Source organism: Felis catus, chromosome B1 (genome assembly GCF_018350175.1).
Source record: "Felis catus isolate Fca126 chromosome B1, F.catus_Fca126_mat1.0, whole genome shotgun sequence".
Lineage (NCBI taxonomy): Eukaryota > Metazoa > Chordata > Mammalia > Carnivora > Felidae > Felis > Felis catus.
In genome coordinates, this window is record NC_058371.1 from 198,317,762 (window position 1) to 198,332,486 (window position 14,725).

A 14,725-nucleotide genomic window follows, 5' to 3' on the forward strand; every position below is an offset into this window, starting at 1 on the left:
GGAAGGGGTTTTCTGAAGGAGATTAACATCTCAATCAGAGTAGACCTTGCATAAAGCTGATTGCCCTCCATAATGCTGGGGACCATCTAATCAATTGAAGGCTTTCAGAGGGAAAAGACTGACCTCCTTTGAGCACGAAGGAACTCTGCAGCAGACAGTCTTTGGACTTGGACTTCAACTCTTCTCTGGGTCTACAGCGTGCTGGGCTGCCCTGCAGATTTTGGACACATGCCTCCATCAATCATATGAGCCAGTTCCTTAAAATAATCTCTCTCTCTCTCTCTGGTTGACTCTTGTTGAACACAATCATAAATAAAGCACCCCGCTTTCGTTTTCTTTGGAAATGCACAACTAGAGAATGGATGATGCAGAGGCATGGGGAGAGGAATACGGATCACCGGATCCAGTTGAAATGGTGGCGTAAAGACAGAAATAACCCTGGGAGACATCTGGCAAATGTCTGGAGACTTTTTTGTTGTCTCAAGGGGGTGGAGGATGAGGGGCTGGGCCTGGGGCTGGGGGTGTAAGAGCGATATGGGCATCAAGTGGGCAGAGGGGCCAGGGATGCTACTAAACATCCTGAAATGCATGGAATTATCGTTAAAATGTAACAGTGCCATTGTTTGCGAAACCCGGACTGGAGTGGGGCAATAGTGAGTCATTAAGGAAATTAACATCTCACCCCTTGAAAGGAGGAGGATTGTGGTCAGATGGGGAAGGAGCTCAGAAGAGGCAACAGGAATCCAGTCAGCAGATCGGACGAACAGCCTGGGGGCAGCGAGTGCTGAAAAAGCCACGGGACTTCACGGAAACTCTTGAGAGACCAGCCCTACGGGGAGGTAGGACTGGCTGTCCACCCAGCAGGAATCTCAAGGCCATCATGTGGCTCCAATTAGTTCCTAAGCGGCCGTGAGCTCAGAAGCTCTCCCCAAGGTCTGAGCCCAAGACCGGAGGTGGTGAGTAGCCGTCTTGTGTTTTGTGGCTGCAGCTCATGTTGTTGTTCTAAATATCGGGGGGGCGGGGGCCCAGTGGGCAGAGCGGGGGGCCAGAGTTCTGGGCTTCTCTCTCTACGGTGCGGACTGAAGTGTGCACACGGCATCCCATCCTGAATTCTCAGGAACTGGGGTACGTGGCGGGGGGGGCGGGGAGCGGCTGGGCGTCATGCCCTGAACACAAGGCTGCATGTAGACAGCCCTCAAGGAGGGTTTCTTAAAGCGTTCACGAAGACGTGGAAAGGGTGAATTGGTGATAAATTAATGACACTTCAGTTCTGTCATCTGCAAAAGGGGGAAAGTAAGACGGCGAAGGTGGTCGCGTGAGGCCAGTGGGGTGATACAGTAGCATGATTGAGAAAGTCAAGTGTCCTTTAGAAAACCCCCCGTGTGGGGCACCCGGGTGGCTCGGTCGGTTAAGCGTCAGGCTCTTGATTTCAGGTCAGGTCATGATCTCACAGTTGGTGGGTTCGAGCCCCGCGTCGGGCTCCGCACCTAACAGCGCAGAACCTGGGTGGGATTCTCTCTCCCTCTGTCTCTGTTCCAACCCCCACTTGTGCTCTCGCTCTCTCTCTCTCAAGATAAATAAATAAAAATAAATAGCACCCCCCCACACACACAGATGCTACTCTCCTGTGGGTTTTACGCCCCAGAGCATGTTTCCAGGACAGCATTAAAAAAAAAACAAACAAAAAGTCACAGCAAAGCAGGGCCACACCGAGATGGAAGGCAACCAGCACACGTGACCGAGGGCAGCAGAAGCAGGTGGGGCACACACGTGGGTGGTCGGCCACAGGGCACTTTAAGGGGTCAGTGAACCGGGAGAAGAGGTCCTTGGGTCAGGAGTGCATGTGCACCCTCTTCAAACGTGTGAGTGTCTGTCCCGGGGAGCAGAGGTAGCCTCGATCCTCGCTGCCCTTAGATGCCAAACACAAAGCCCAGCGAGGGACAGACAGAGAGGCAGATTTCAGCGCACCTAGACATCCTGGGAGGGAGTTGGCGCGAGCCGCGGGGTCCGAGGAAGGAGCACGCAGCCTTGACTCTGTTTTCTTTGGCAGGGTGGTGGGGACAAGTTATTTCAACTCTTTGAGACTCCATTTCAATATCCCTTAAACAGGAGCATTGTAATTCTTCCATAATACTAGCAATCATGGCAAAAACATTCGTACCGTATCTTCTCTGTGCCCCGGGCCCTGTTCTCACCTCTTTCCGTGGAGTAACACACTTGCGACTCACGGCAGCTTGTGATACAGGTGCCACTATCATTGCCGTAGTCAACAGAGAGGAGGCTCAGAGAAGGGGAGGGGCCAGGGTCACACGGTAAGTACGGGGTACAGTCGTCGTACAGGGTACGATCTCTGTGGGACACGGGGTCTCTGCAGGACACAGCATGGAATATGGCTCTCCTTGATCTCCCTCCACCTATCAGATGTCAACCAAACCACAGCGTGTATGATTATCAGCGTGCCGTGATGACACCGTGCTGTGCAGTTTCTGGATCAGAATTGAACAACCTCAGCAGTCTGAAGGTGCGGACAGAAGCCAGCGAGTTGGCGTAAAACGGAGATCGGCGGCAACGCCATTCTGCACTTACTCAGATTCAGTCACCCAGACTCTCACTGCACTGCTCGGACCACTTCTGGAATGTTCCAGTCCATGCTGGGGGCTCCTCTGTTGAGAGGCATCCCAACAAGACGATATCTACTCAGTGAACTGACACGTGAGATCACGTCAAAACAGAGGATGTCTGTTGCATGGGAGGTCACCAGGGACAAATTCATAGATGACAGATTGCAACAGAGTATTTGTAATATCTGAAACAGACGTGACCACGTGCACCTTTGGGGGGCAAACCCCTCTACACAGTCGAAAATCCATGTATGATTTTTGACTCCCTCCCCCCAGTTTAACTACTGATAGGCTACTGTTGACGGGAAGACCGATGGATTCATAAATAGCCCATATTTTACATGTTATATGTGTTTTATGCTATATTCTTACAATAAAGTAAGCTAGAGAAATGTTACTAAGAAATTCACAAGGAAGAGAAAATACCCAGCGCCATAGAAGTCCACTCGCACAGTTCAAACCTGTGTTGTTTAAGGGCCAGCTGTATACCCACAATGCACAAGGGTCTTCTCTGGAAATTACCAAGAAAGACAGGAACGACTATGGAAATGGACTATGGAAACCACTATGGAAACGGAACGACTATGGCAAAGGATCTTGATGGGCAAATCACAGACGTAGAAAACAGGAAGCCTGACCAATGCTTTGAGGAGATGCTGCTGGGGCTAATTCCCAGAGGCTTGCCTGTGAAATCAGTGCACCCGTTAGACGGGTCGTGCTGGGAGCGTGGGGTTGACTCACTGCTGAGTCGAGGCCCTCGTGTGTGAGGCACAGGAAGGTCTAGCCGCTTGGGGCGATGCTTTCTCAGTGGGCGATGCTCAGTGTCGGTGGGGATGTGGGCTTGGGCACCCACCTCCCTGGAGGTGGGGAGGTGGCCGGGGCAAACTTTCTCTGGTTAAATGTACTGGGTGGCTCAGTTGGTTAAGCATCCAACTTCAGCTCAGCTCATGATCTCAAGGTTTGTGGGTTCGAGCCCCGCATCGGGCTCTGTGCTGTCAGCTCAGAACCTGGAGCCTGCTTCAGATTCTGTGTCTCCCTCTCTCTCTTATTTATTTATTGAGAAAGGGAGATAATGCGAGCAGGGAGGGGCAGAGAGAGATTGAGAGAGAGAGAATCCCAAGCAGGCTCCACACTGTCAGTGCAGAGACCAACGCAGGGCTCGATCTCACAAACCATGAGATTATGACCTAAGCTGACACCAAGAGCCGACGCTTAACCGACTGAGCCACCCTGGCACCCCTGACTTTCTAGCATTCCGACTTCAGTTAAGATTCTTACCCAACCGTCCATGACGTTTTGCGGAATACAAATTCCTAGAAGAAAAATAACCAGTGGCATATATTAAGCCCAGTTGCCAAGCACGATGCTAAGGATATTACGTCTGCGTCAGGTAACCCTACAGCAACCCCACGAAGCAGGTAGGATGTTTATCATCTCCGCTTTACCGATGAAGGAACAGAAACCAGAGAGGTTGGGTAACTTTCCCAAGGTCACACAGCTGGACTATAAACCCAGGCTGTCTGAGTCCAGGCTCCACACTTCCCGGAAGCTGGACTTAGTCTGGGAGGCCGTGCAGAACCCCTAGCCTGGCGTGGCCCCTGCTCTTCTCCTGGCTAACTTCATTCTGGATGGATCAGTGAACCACCCTGGGCCTTGGCTTTCTTGGTGTCTGCGGTGGATTGAGACGGTGTTCCCTCCTGCGGTTGTTATGAGGTATAACATCTGCAAGGTAGTCAACAAATGACTGTCATCAATGTGTCATTGTTGTTGCACGGCTCACGTGTTCCCTCGAGGGGTCAGGGCCCAAGGTCCTGGAATGAACGTGGGATGCTGTGTTCCACGCGTGGGTCCATTGGGGTGGCTAGAGGATCCCCAAGGAGCGGATGTTGGAGGGAGGGTGGTGGCTGCATTTAAGAGGGAAGAAAAGGCTGGGGCGCCTGGGTGGGTCAGTCAGTGAAGCATCCGACTTCGGCTCAGGTCATGATCTCACGGTTCGTGGGTTCGAGCCCCGCGTCGGGCTCTGGGCTGACAGCTCGGAGCCTGGAGCCTGCCTCGGATTCTGTGTCTCCCCCTCTCTCTGACCCTCCCCTGCTTGTGCTCTATTTCTCTCTCAAAAATAAATAAATAAGCGTTAAAAAAAAAACAAAACAAAACAAAACTAAGAGGGAAGAAAAGGAGGGCTGAGACGCTGGGCCCTGGCAAGGAGACCGGGTGAGTTCAGCTGATTGACGTGGGCCCAGAAAGTCCAGCCAGGGCCCTCGCTGGCCAGCCGAGCACATGTGAGGCTCTGGATGCTTGAACAGGGGAGGGAAAGACATCGGGGAGAGGCAGCCCCCAGGCTTTGGCACCGACAGATCTGACTTAGAGTCTCACCTCATCTCGGCCCGCATCTGACCTCGACACCGCCCTCAGGCTTTCCTTGCTCAGACACGGGCTCTGGATGGTGCCCTTGCAGAGCGCTTGGGGACTGGGTGACATGAGCTCAGGCATATAGGGTGCCTGGCAGGTGGCCGTCACCACCCCGCCTTCCCTGCACGTGGAGGGCCAGGGACGCAGGGGCCTGAGGGCAGCTGGCCTTGGCCCCGGACTTCCCTCGTGACCGCAGACAAAGGGTCCAATTCGCCCTCTTGGGTTTCCTGCTTTCTTCTTTACAAAAACAGGAAGGAACACTGCTGCTGTCCCTTATCAAATCCCCCACATGGGTTTCAGTCAATGCAGCCATTTCTTACAAGAAAGATGTAGTTTGTTTTTGTTTTTTTTTTTTTTAAATCTTGACTCTTAGAAGATCAAAATGGCTTTTTTAATGAAATGTTAAAAGCCAGAACTGGGAGAAAATAGCACCCGGCAAAAGAGGGGAAGCCTCTAAAATTTGATTTGTTTCCCTGTGTTCCCGTCTTGCTCTCCCACCAAAACCCAGCGGAAGAATGGACCCACGTTATGACTGACCTTACAAATGGGGTCCTGGCTCTCTTGGGAGCCCTTGCAGCCTCCCGGGTCTCTCGGGAGCCCTTGCAGCCTGTCCCCAGGAAGTAGCTCGTCTTTGATTTTTATGCATGTGCATTTCAATACGGGGAAACAGAAGGAAAAGGGGTAATCATGAAGCATTGTGGGAGGTAAGCATTGGGACCGGAGAGGTTGTCAGACATTAATCGGACGGGCTGATGGGCTGGGTTCCCCTGCATCCTTCCTGGGCTTCCGAGTGGACAATTTTCACGGGAGGAATCAGGATATAATTTCCTGGCTGAGGACCTCGGCTCTGCTCTCAATGCTGCTCCAACCTCCGGATGAAATTGCCCTGCCGGTGATTTCCAGGCAGCGGATGGGAGCAGACCCAGGCAAGAATTTCGTCTCAATGTGGGGTCCTCACCTGGCAGATTGCCTGTCCTTCCTCTGCCCTCTGGCGCCGCACTTATCACGACTGTGTTTGACTTCACGAACCGGTGTTTTGGAAACGTGGGTGTAAGTGTTTGATTCTCACGGTGTGGACTGGTGCTGTCCGTATCTAAGTGCTGCGCACGAACACGCTCCAATCATAATAGTCCAGCTGGCCTTTAATGCGCCTTTAGCGCTAAGTCAATGAGCTTTTGTTGGGCACTTTCTATGAGTCAGCCACCATGCTGACTGTTGGGGATACACTGACAGGGACAGACACACAGTCCCCGCTTGGGGGAGATAGCAAACATCGGCGACAGACAGAATGATCGTAAAGGGTGACAGACACCCGGAAGGACAGAAACCAGGGGCTGGACGGAGAGAAAGACGGCATGGTGGCAGCGAAGGGGGTCCTCCCAGTGCGGGGGGAAGCCGGCGGTGACCCCACAGGAGAGGTAGCTGAGAACGGTGGCAGCCAGGGGAGAGGAGAGGTGGAGGTGAGAGACAGGTTGGATCTAGAACCAGTGCGTGTTGCTGATGCACGGTGAGGTCGAAAGGGAAGCGAGGAAGAAGCAGGATGCCACCAAGGTTTCTAGCTACCCAAGGGAGCTGGGAGAACTGCATCCTGAGACGGGGCCACGGGGGGCCCAGAATGGGGGAACGTTTAGGAGACAAACTCAAGAGTCTGTGAGTCACCCAGGTGACGAGGTCCAGTGCGTAGCTGGACGTGTGGGTCTGGAGCTGTCGGCCTACAGGGGCCTCGACCTTCGAGGTGCATGTGATCTGGTGGGGATCAGTGTTTGTAACGAACTGTAGCATGCACGACAAAGCCAAGACTTCCATTAGGCAGAAAACCAGGCGAACAGAGGGACACCCGCCAACCCTGTAGGGGGGGTGGGTAGTGTAAGGAAAAGACACTTGGACAGAGTCGTGAAGAATGAGTACATGGAGAAGGCATTTAGGTGGAGGGAAAAGACTCATAATATCTAGAGAACGGTGAGGAAGTGCCTGGTGCCGCGTGGGTGGGCAGCCAGGAAACAGGACGCTGGAGAGTTATGCAAGGGCCACCTACCAGACAGCCTCTTGAGCCATGCCGTGTGCCCCGACCTTGGGCCACAAAGTAGATGACCAGACGCACCACCTGAAGTCCTGGCAATGGACGCTGTCCTCCGGTCATTATCTTTCCGGCCCCCTCGGAGTGGCTGCAGGTCAGCTGTAGACCATTTGGGCTTGCCCCCGGGCCAAGCTGATGCACCCGCGCGAGCCGAGCTCAGATTACTCTCTCGCTCTGTCAGCTGGTGCTATGGGCTGAATGCTCATGTCCCCCTGTTGAAGTCCTGCCCCCGCTGCAACGGTATCTGGAGACAAAGTCTTCAGGAGAGTAATTATGGTTAAATAAGGTCATAAGGAGTGGGGAGGGGCTCTGATCTGATAGGACCAGTGTCCTTAAAGCAGAGACACCATGGAAGTGGTCCTTTCTCTCTCTCTCTCTCTCTCTCTCTCTCTCTCTCTGTGCTTCTGTGCTATGTGAGGACACTATAAGAAAGTGGCCATCTGCCAGCCAGGAGGAGAGCTCTCACGAGAACCCGACCCTGCTGGAACCTTGATCTTGGACTCTCCAGCCTCCAGAGCTGTGAGAAGGCAAATTCCTGTGGTTTGTGTCACTCATTTATGGTATCGTTGGCCAAAGGTGTCTACTGCAGGAGAAGCATCAGCTGAGGGAGAAGCATCAGCTGAGGGAGAAGCACAGCTGAGGGAGAAGCATCAGTGCCATAGAGGCAGATGACCTGGGGTCTGGGGCACCTGTTCATGCAGTTTGCAGGGCTCTCTGGACCTTCAACCCCCTATGTTCCTCTTCCCAGGGCCTACCCGATCCTAGCAAACGTCAAGGCCATGAGTGGCCACATGCTCAGATGGCGTGGCATCCTCAGATACAGTTTCTACTAAGGCCCAGCAGCATGCCGGGAGCTGTTTTCAAACAGTGCCCAGTCCTCTGCTGTGGATGGCACAGTCTTGCTCTAGACTCTTGGGGGTCTGCACCGTGCCTCTCCCGGTGGGGCCTGCAGGGTCTCCATCTGACATCTTTCCCCACAGATGCCTGTGGTTCTGCGGGATCTACTGGGCTGGACAGCACAGGGGCGAGGCTGCTTATGCCTCTTCCCGGACCCGTACACGGGCTTTGCCTACCTTGGGGTCCCACGCAAACCTTCCACATCTGACACATAGGTGGAAATCATATCCCCAGTTGTGCAACGTGTGCCTCTCAAACCTGGAGAGGTTGAATGTCTTTCCCAGGGGTAGGAGATAGACGTGCAAGACTCCGTCCTTTACCCGGATTTTCCAGCATGGTCTCCACCGGTGGACCCCTAAGAGCTTCACTGATGTGACCCTAGGCCCTTTGGGCTCTAGGCCTTTGGGATCTTGTCTGGTTTACCTCCCTCGCACCTTCCAGAATGAATATGCTTTACCAAAGCACACAGAGTTAGTACTTCATGCTTTTCAAGGGCACTTAACACAATGCCATTGACATGGCGAACCATTGCCATGTCCCGTAGGATGTCCAGATGGCCTAGGTCCCTTTGCGCTGCCGTCACAACAACAGAAGAATGAGTAGAGCCCTAGAGGAAGGTCATACGTGGGTACCATCTTGTCCCGTGTGGATGTCAACTGCTTCTGATTGTTCTCTCTCATCAGTGTAGAAAAAGATCTAGTTGCCCATGAATAAGCTGCATTCAGCGTACTCAAAAGCATCCACACTAGAAGACTCACCATATCAGTCAGTAACTACAGCTGGGCATCTACTACTGGGTTAAGTTCCCAAAGTTCCAGGGTCTTTTGCTCTGACCTGTAGAGTTCTGGTGGGGTCAGCCTGGTGAATCACGTGGGGATATCACAGGGACCACTACTCCTGGATGCCTCAATACTCTGAGGGGGGCGCTGACCTCTGCAAATAATAATCTAACACATTTTGTAAACAATGTAATATCGTTTCTCATTTACTATCTTGGCACGGGGTGGAAGTTCTCGGGCTTTCTTAGGCAATATCTCTCACTCTGCAGGTCAAGGAACCAATGTGAGAGTTCTTTTCCAGGGTCTTAGCGTGTCTTTCCTAAACACATTCAGGACCCAGGGAAACGACCGCGGGGTGGGTTTGGCGACTCAGTGTACCCACTATATGACATACCCAGGCCGGAACGATACTGACTACTTGATTCCTGTATAGCTGATTCTAATGGGGGGCTGTGACCATTAGAATAGCAGTGCCAGCCCAGAGCCTGTATCCAATGCCTGATGGCTAATTTGGCCCAGTGTATGGTTACTTGAGTACATGGCCGCAGAGTCTTTGGGGGATTAAATGGGGGAATCCGTACCGTATCCACCTGCCGTCCCACCTGAATTCAAGGGAACCTGCTCTTTGTACCCTTGTATCAGATAGTCGTTGGCTGAGTCTGGGGGCCACCACAACCATCTGCTGAGAGCAAGGGGCGGACGGGGAGGTTACGGGACCAAGGAAAGTAAAGGAGGCTTGACAAACACTATGGAGAGTGAGGTGCTGGGAGCACCACCCCTGTTTGAGCATGGCGCCCTGCCCTAGGGACTGAATCCACGGGCCGGCTAGCCCATCCGTGGGGCAGAAGAGAAAGTGGAGACTTAGCCACCCAGGCTTGGGGTTCTGCCAGAAAACGGTGAAGGCAGACAGGGAGAAGTATTGTTTAGGACACTGGTATGGGACGTTGAGTTCAAATCTCAAGTCTGACTCAGACGAGGACACTATAGAACGGGGAAGGCTGCCGGACCTGGAAGAAGCTGGTGACCATGGACTACGACAGTCAGAAATGGAGCAAGATGAACGCGTACTGGATTCGCGTCCTGGGGCTGCCACAACTCTCACCATCCTGGGTCCAACCCTCCACCTGTAAGGCTCACCTCCCTTGTCTCCGCCCACTCTTGGCCCCACCGGATTCTGCCTTTACTTGAAATGTTAACACGTCGTCAGCATGGACTTCTTTGGCATTCATGTGGACTTTTAAAAAATGTTGCATTAGATATTTATCTTGATGATTGAGGGTTTTGGTGCCTCCGGAGGTTTTGCTGCCCACACGAATGCCTCACCTACCTCACCCTAGCCCCAGCTCTGAGAGAAGGGGCAGCTAGAGAAGTAGAGGAAACACAAGAACACAGGATCTTGGAAGCCAAGGAAAGAAGGTTTATCAAGAAGCTGATACAACAGGATGAGGGGCAACATCACGTGAAACAAATCAAGCCGGACATAGAAAGTCATGAATCATAGAATCTCATTTCTATGAGCTGTTTGTAATATCGAAAAAGGGAAAACAAACATACCTGACCGACTGGCTAAATGACATGTGGTCACCACAAAACTAGAAGCTAAAACAGCCATTGAAAATGATGCTGGGGACGCCTGGGTGGCTCAGTCGGTTAAGCATCCAACTCTCGATTTTGGCTCAGGTCATGATCTCACAGTCATGAGATCGAGCCCCGCATTGGGCTCTGTGCTGAGTGTGGAGCCGGCTTGGGATTCTCTCTCTCCCTCTCCCTCCGCCCCTCCCTGCAACCCCCCTCAAAACACAGTGATGTTAATGAAGAGACATCTTCTGGAATGTCAACTGGAAAAAGCGGGATGGGAAAGTATAAACAATAGCAACAACTGTTTAGAATTCTATGCAAAATAGTTACATACACGAAGAAAAGAGGGCATCCTGTATGATTCCACTTCCATAAAACTCTTAAAAATGCAAACTAATCCGCAGGGACAGAAAGCCAATCAGTGGCCGCGGGGTGGAAGGATCGCAAAGAGGCACCGGGCAAGCTGATACGTATGCCCACTATTTTAATGGGGTGATGGGTTCACCGATGTGTCAACATGTGTCAACGCTAATTAAACAGGTAGACTTAAAAATATGGTAACACAGTTAAGTATCACATTCTCCGTCTTACAGATGAAGACGTTAGGACTCAGACTTCAGGAACCTTGTACAGAGAGTCATGCAATTTGCAGAGGAGGAATCCAGACTTTACTCGCCCTCATGTCTGTGCTCGGATCTGTTATGCTATCTCTTGGGATAATAACAGTAAACCCGGGGTGCCTGGGTGGCTGTCGGGTGAGCGGCCAACTCTTGATTTTGGCGCAGGTCATGATCTCACGGTGCATCAGTCGGAGCCCCACGTCGGGCTTGGTGCCGTGCGGAGGCTGCCCAAGATTCTCTCTCTCTGCCCCTCCCGCCCCACTCTCAAAATAAATACATAAATATTTTTTTAAAAAGCAAAACAGTAAATGCCTCTCACCACCGGCTGTAAGGGATGCACAGATCCTTGGCAAGGCTCATTCTGGCCACCCCAGACAGTCTCCTGGGATAACACTATCGATGAACGCTGGCTGTTGCTGGAGCTCATAACCCAACCCTTTTCCACTGAAAGCCAGCAAAGAAGACTCGGTCCCTTAGAGATGGAGAAAGGATTTGGCCATTCAGGGCTTCTCGATGTACATATTTTAGGAATGCTAAACCGCCACGGGTACCTGACCTCTGCAGAGCCAAGTGTGGGAATATCTGGTCCAGAAGCTTGTCCTAAATGAAATCTCAGAATCGCCCCTTTTCTGCTCCCATCACTGCCTCCCTTGTGATTAAAAGTGCCCATCAGTAAAGGATGAGACTGCCATCATAATTCCCTCCCTGAGTCCCTGGGCTCAGTAAGGCCTCGGTGCTGGCAGCGCCCAGTGCAGAGCCCTAGGGCCGGATGCAGGAGTCGTTAATTCCTAAATTGGCCGCGTTGGACCAATCCAGGAAGCAGGTGACCCTTGGATCAGGTGGGGGTGACCAGGCAGAGAAGGCAGAGGTAGTGGGCGGGTGCACACAGGCCGGGTGGTGTCACACACTCACCTCCCAGAATCGAGTCAGTGGTGAGGGCCAGCAGGTGGCCTCTCATTCAGCAACCCCGATCGATGCCCGGGTCCCGCTGCAAGCCTGTATCTGGGCTCAGTGGGGAAAGGCTGTCACATTCATTAACGACGTCTGCCATGGCAGGGGAAGGGGAGAGTGACGGTTCAAAAACCCTGCATTTGCTGCTTCTTGGTCAATAAAGGCTAGAACTGGATGAGGAGGCCGGGTGGTGGAGGCTTGCACGGTCTGCTGAAGAATTTGGGCTTTTGGTGGATACCAGAGATTTTAAACTTAGCTTCCCCATTTTTATTTATTTTTTATTTGTTCATTAAAATTTTTTTTTTAATGTTTGCTTTTGAGAGAGAGAGAAAGAGACAGAGCACGAGCAGGGGAGGGGCAGAGAGAGGGGGAGACACGGAATCCGCAGCAGGCTCCAGGCTCCGAGCTGTCAGCACAGAACCTGACGCGGGGCTTGAACTCATGAACCGTGAGATCATGACCTGAGCCGAAGTTGGACGTTTAACCGACTGAGCCACCGAGGCGCCCCTAATATATATTTTTTGAAGTTGATTTTTATTTATTTTGAGAGAGAGAGAGAGAGCGGGAGAGGGGCAGAGAGAGAGAGGGGGACAGAGTTCCAAGCAGGCTCTGCGGTCAGTGCAGAGCCTGACGCGGGGCTTGAACTCACAAACTGTGAGATCATGACCTGAGCCCAAATCAAGAATCGGATGCTGAGCCACCCAGACGCCCCTAGCTTAGCTTCTCTATTCTTAAAACAGACAGTACCATATCCAGAAGATTTCAGGGTAGATACTGAGGATTTCTTGGAAAAGGCAAGACTCAGGTTGAATTTAGAGAGAGGACTGTGGTCCAGAGAAGCAGAGGGTGGAAAGAGCGTGTTCTGGAGGGACACGGTGTCCGCTGGGATGCGGTCGGAGACGGAAGGAGACTGTCGCGGCCAGGTAGACACGGGGCTCTGGCAAAGCCGGCTTGGTGTGGCGCACTGGGGCTGGCGGACGGGGTGACAGGTTAACAACCACACACCCGCCTTACTCACCTCATCGCTGCAAGACAAACCACCTTGGAATTTTCCAGGCATCTCGTGCAACGCAAGAGGCTCCAATCCGGTGCAATTAGCCACAAAGGGCGGCAGTTGGCTTTTCACAGAGCATTGGACAAAAGGAGGAGGTTGAGTTGGGTGTTCATCTCTGGCACTCGAAGATGATAAAGGAATATGTGTTACCAGGAAGTGGGGGTGGGGTGTGGGGGGGCGGTGAGCCTTCCTCACCTGCTCCCCAGTGGCTGCCTCTGCATTTTAGTTCACTGCAGTGCTTGTCCTGCTCAGGGAGGTTCGAATTTTTCCCTCCCGAAAAGGGAATCGGGGCTCGGCGTGCTTATGTAACTTGCCCAGCGTCACGGGGCTAAGTCATCAGAATTGGAACCGCACCCCCATGCCCGTGTGTCTGAAGACAAAGTCCCTGGGCTGCCCACCCTTCCCAGAGCGTTTGAAGGAGGACAGTGGTGTTGCTTCAGCACAGGCTGAGGGCACGGGCCAAACGGTGACCCAGCGAGGCCCGGCCTTCCCCGTGCGCCAGGCCACCCTCGGAACCGCCGTGCGAGTGGTTCGCTACTCCTGGCCTCACCCTGGTCTAAACCTCCATCATCCCTCGTGTGGACCAGCCTGGGTCTTCCTGCAGCCCCTTTATCGCCGTCCTCCCGCCTCCCCCCAGTGCTGACACCCCAGGCTTGCCTGCCCTGCCGACCTTATCGTCCCCCACAACCCCTGCCCAAGTTTGGAGACCTTCAGTCCTTCCCACTGCTCTTAGGATTCAACCCCACTTGCCTAACGTCGTCTATTAAGGCAGGCCTGGCCCAGCCCCACGGTCGGTCCCTCAAACCCTCTCCCCCACCCCATCCACACGTGTCAGACTAACACTCCTCAGCTTAGGTCAGCATCTCCTGCCGTGGCCTCTCCTACCACCTTACACCACTTTCTAGAATTTTCCATAATCGCACCTGAACATCTATTCAAGCGTGTGCGTGTTTAATGTCTGATTCCCCAAGATGTGTAAGGGCCAGAAAGGCAGGCCCCTTTTCTGCCTGGTTCGGTTCTGGGCCCATAGAGGGGGCCTGACACAGAGCGGAGGCTCACTTACATCAGTCCGTACCATTGAACAAATGAGTGAGTGAATAAACGAATGCATGAATGGGTGACCCTCAAACAGCACAGCTGCACGCCTCCTCTCCAAGACCCTGCTCTACCTCTGTTGAGGTATGCTGGAACACTCTGTCTGGGACTGTCCCCCACTCCCATCCACGGTGCATCCTAGGGGATAGGAACGAAGCCTTATTCATCTGAGTATCCACGGCTCTCAGAATGGAGAATGAAGTCGGCCTCAGAGTATGTGGTATTTTCCTCCCCCAGTTCTGGAACCAGCCACGGCGCTCTGAGTCATCTGTGTCTTTATTTCTAAAATAAGTTCTGTAACATGACTCCCCTGATCCCTTAATTACTAGGGCTGATATTCTAGGCTTTCAAAACCGGAAGGATTCACTGTTTCCTTTAGACATGAGATCATTTTGGCAGTTCCTTAGGGTCCTACGGTGCCCGTCACCAGAGGCTTTGGAACCCCTCTGAGAGTCGACCTCCAAAACGCAGCTGTCTTGGGCCACCCCGGGAGCAGAGAGGCCTCCGCATTTGCTTTGGAAAATCCACAACAGCATCTCATTGGTCATTGGTCCTTAGTTGGTCAGGAAATCTGCAGCTAATTAGATTAGGCTCAGCAAACAAGGCAGCCTGTTTGCAAACTGCTTTCTTTTTATTTAAAAAAA

The 14,725-nt window shown here is 52.7% G+C and overlaps 1 protein-coding gene across 1 annotated transcript in view; it reads left to right on the forward strand.

The window, feature by feature from the left end:
• The first annotated feature begins 701 nt into the window (after positions 1-701).
• SLC2A9 (solute carrier family 2 member 9) overlaps positions 702-14,725 on the forward strand; it is a 262,356-nt gene continuing 248,332 nt past the window's right edge. Inside the window, exon 1 of the mRNA XM_003985513.6 lies at positions 702-956. The gene's annotated coding sequence lies outside the window, so the exon portion shown is untranslated. The remainder of the gene's footprint in view (positions 957-14,725) is intronic.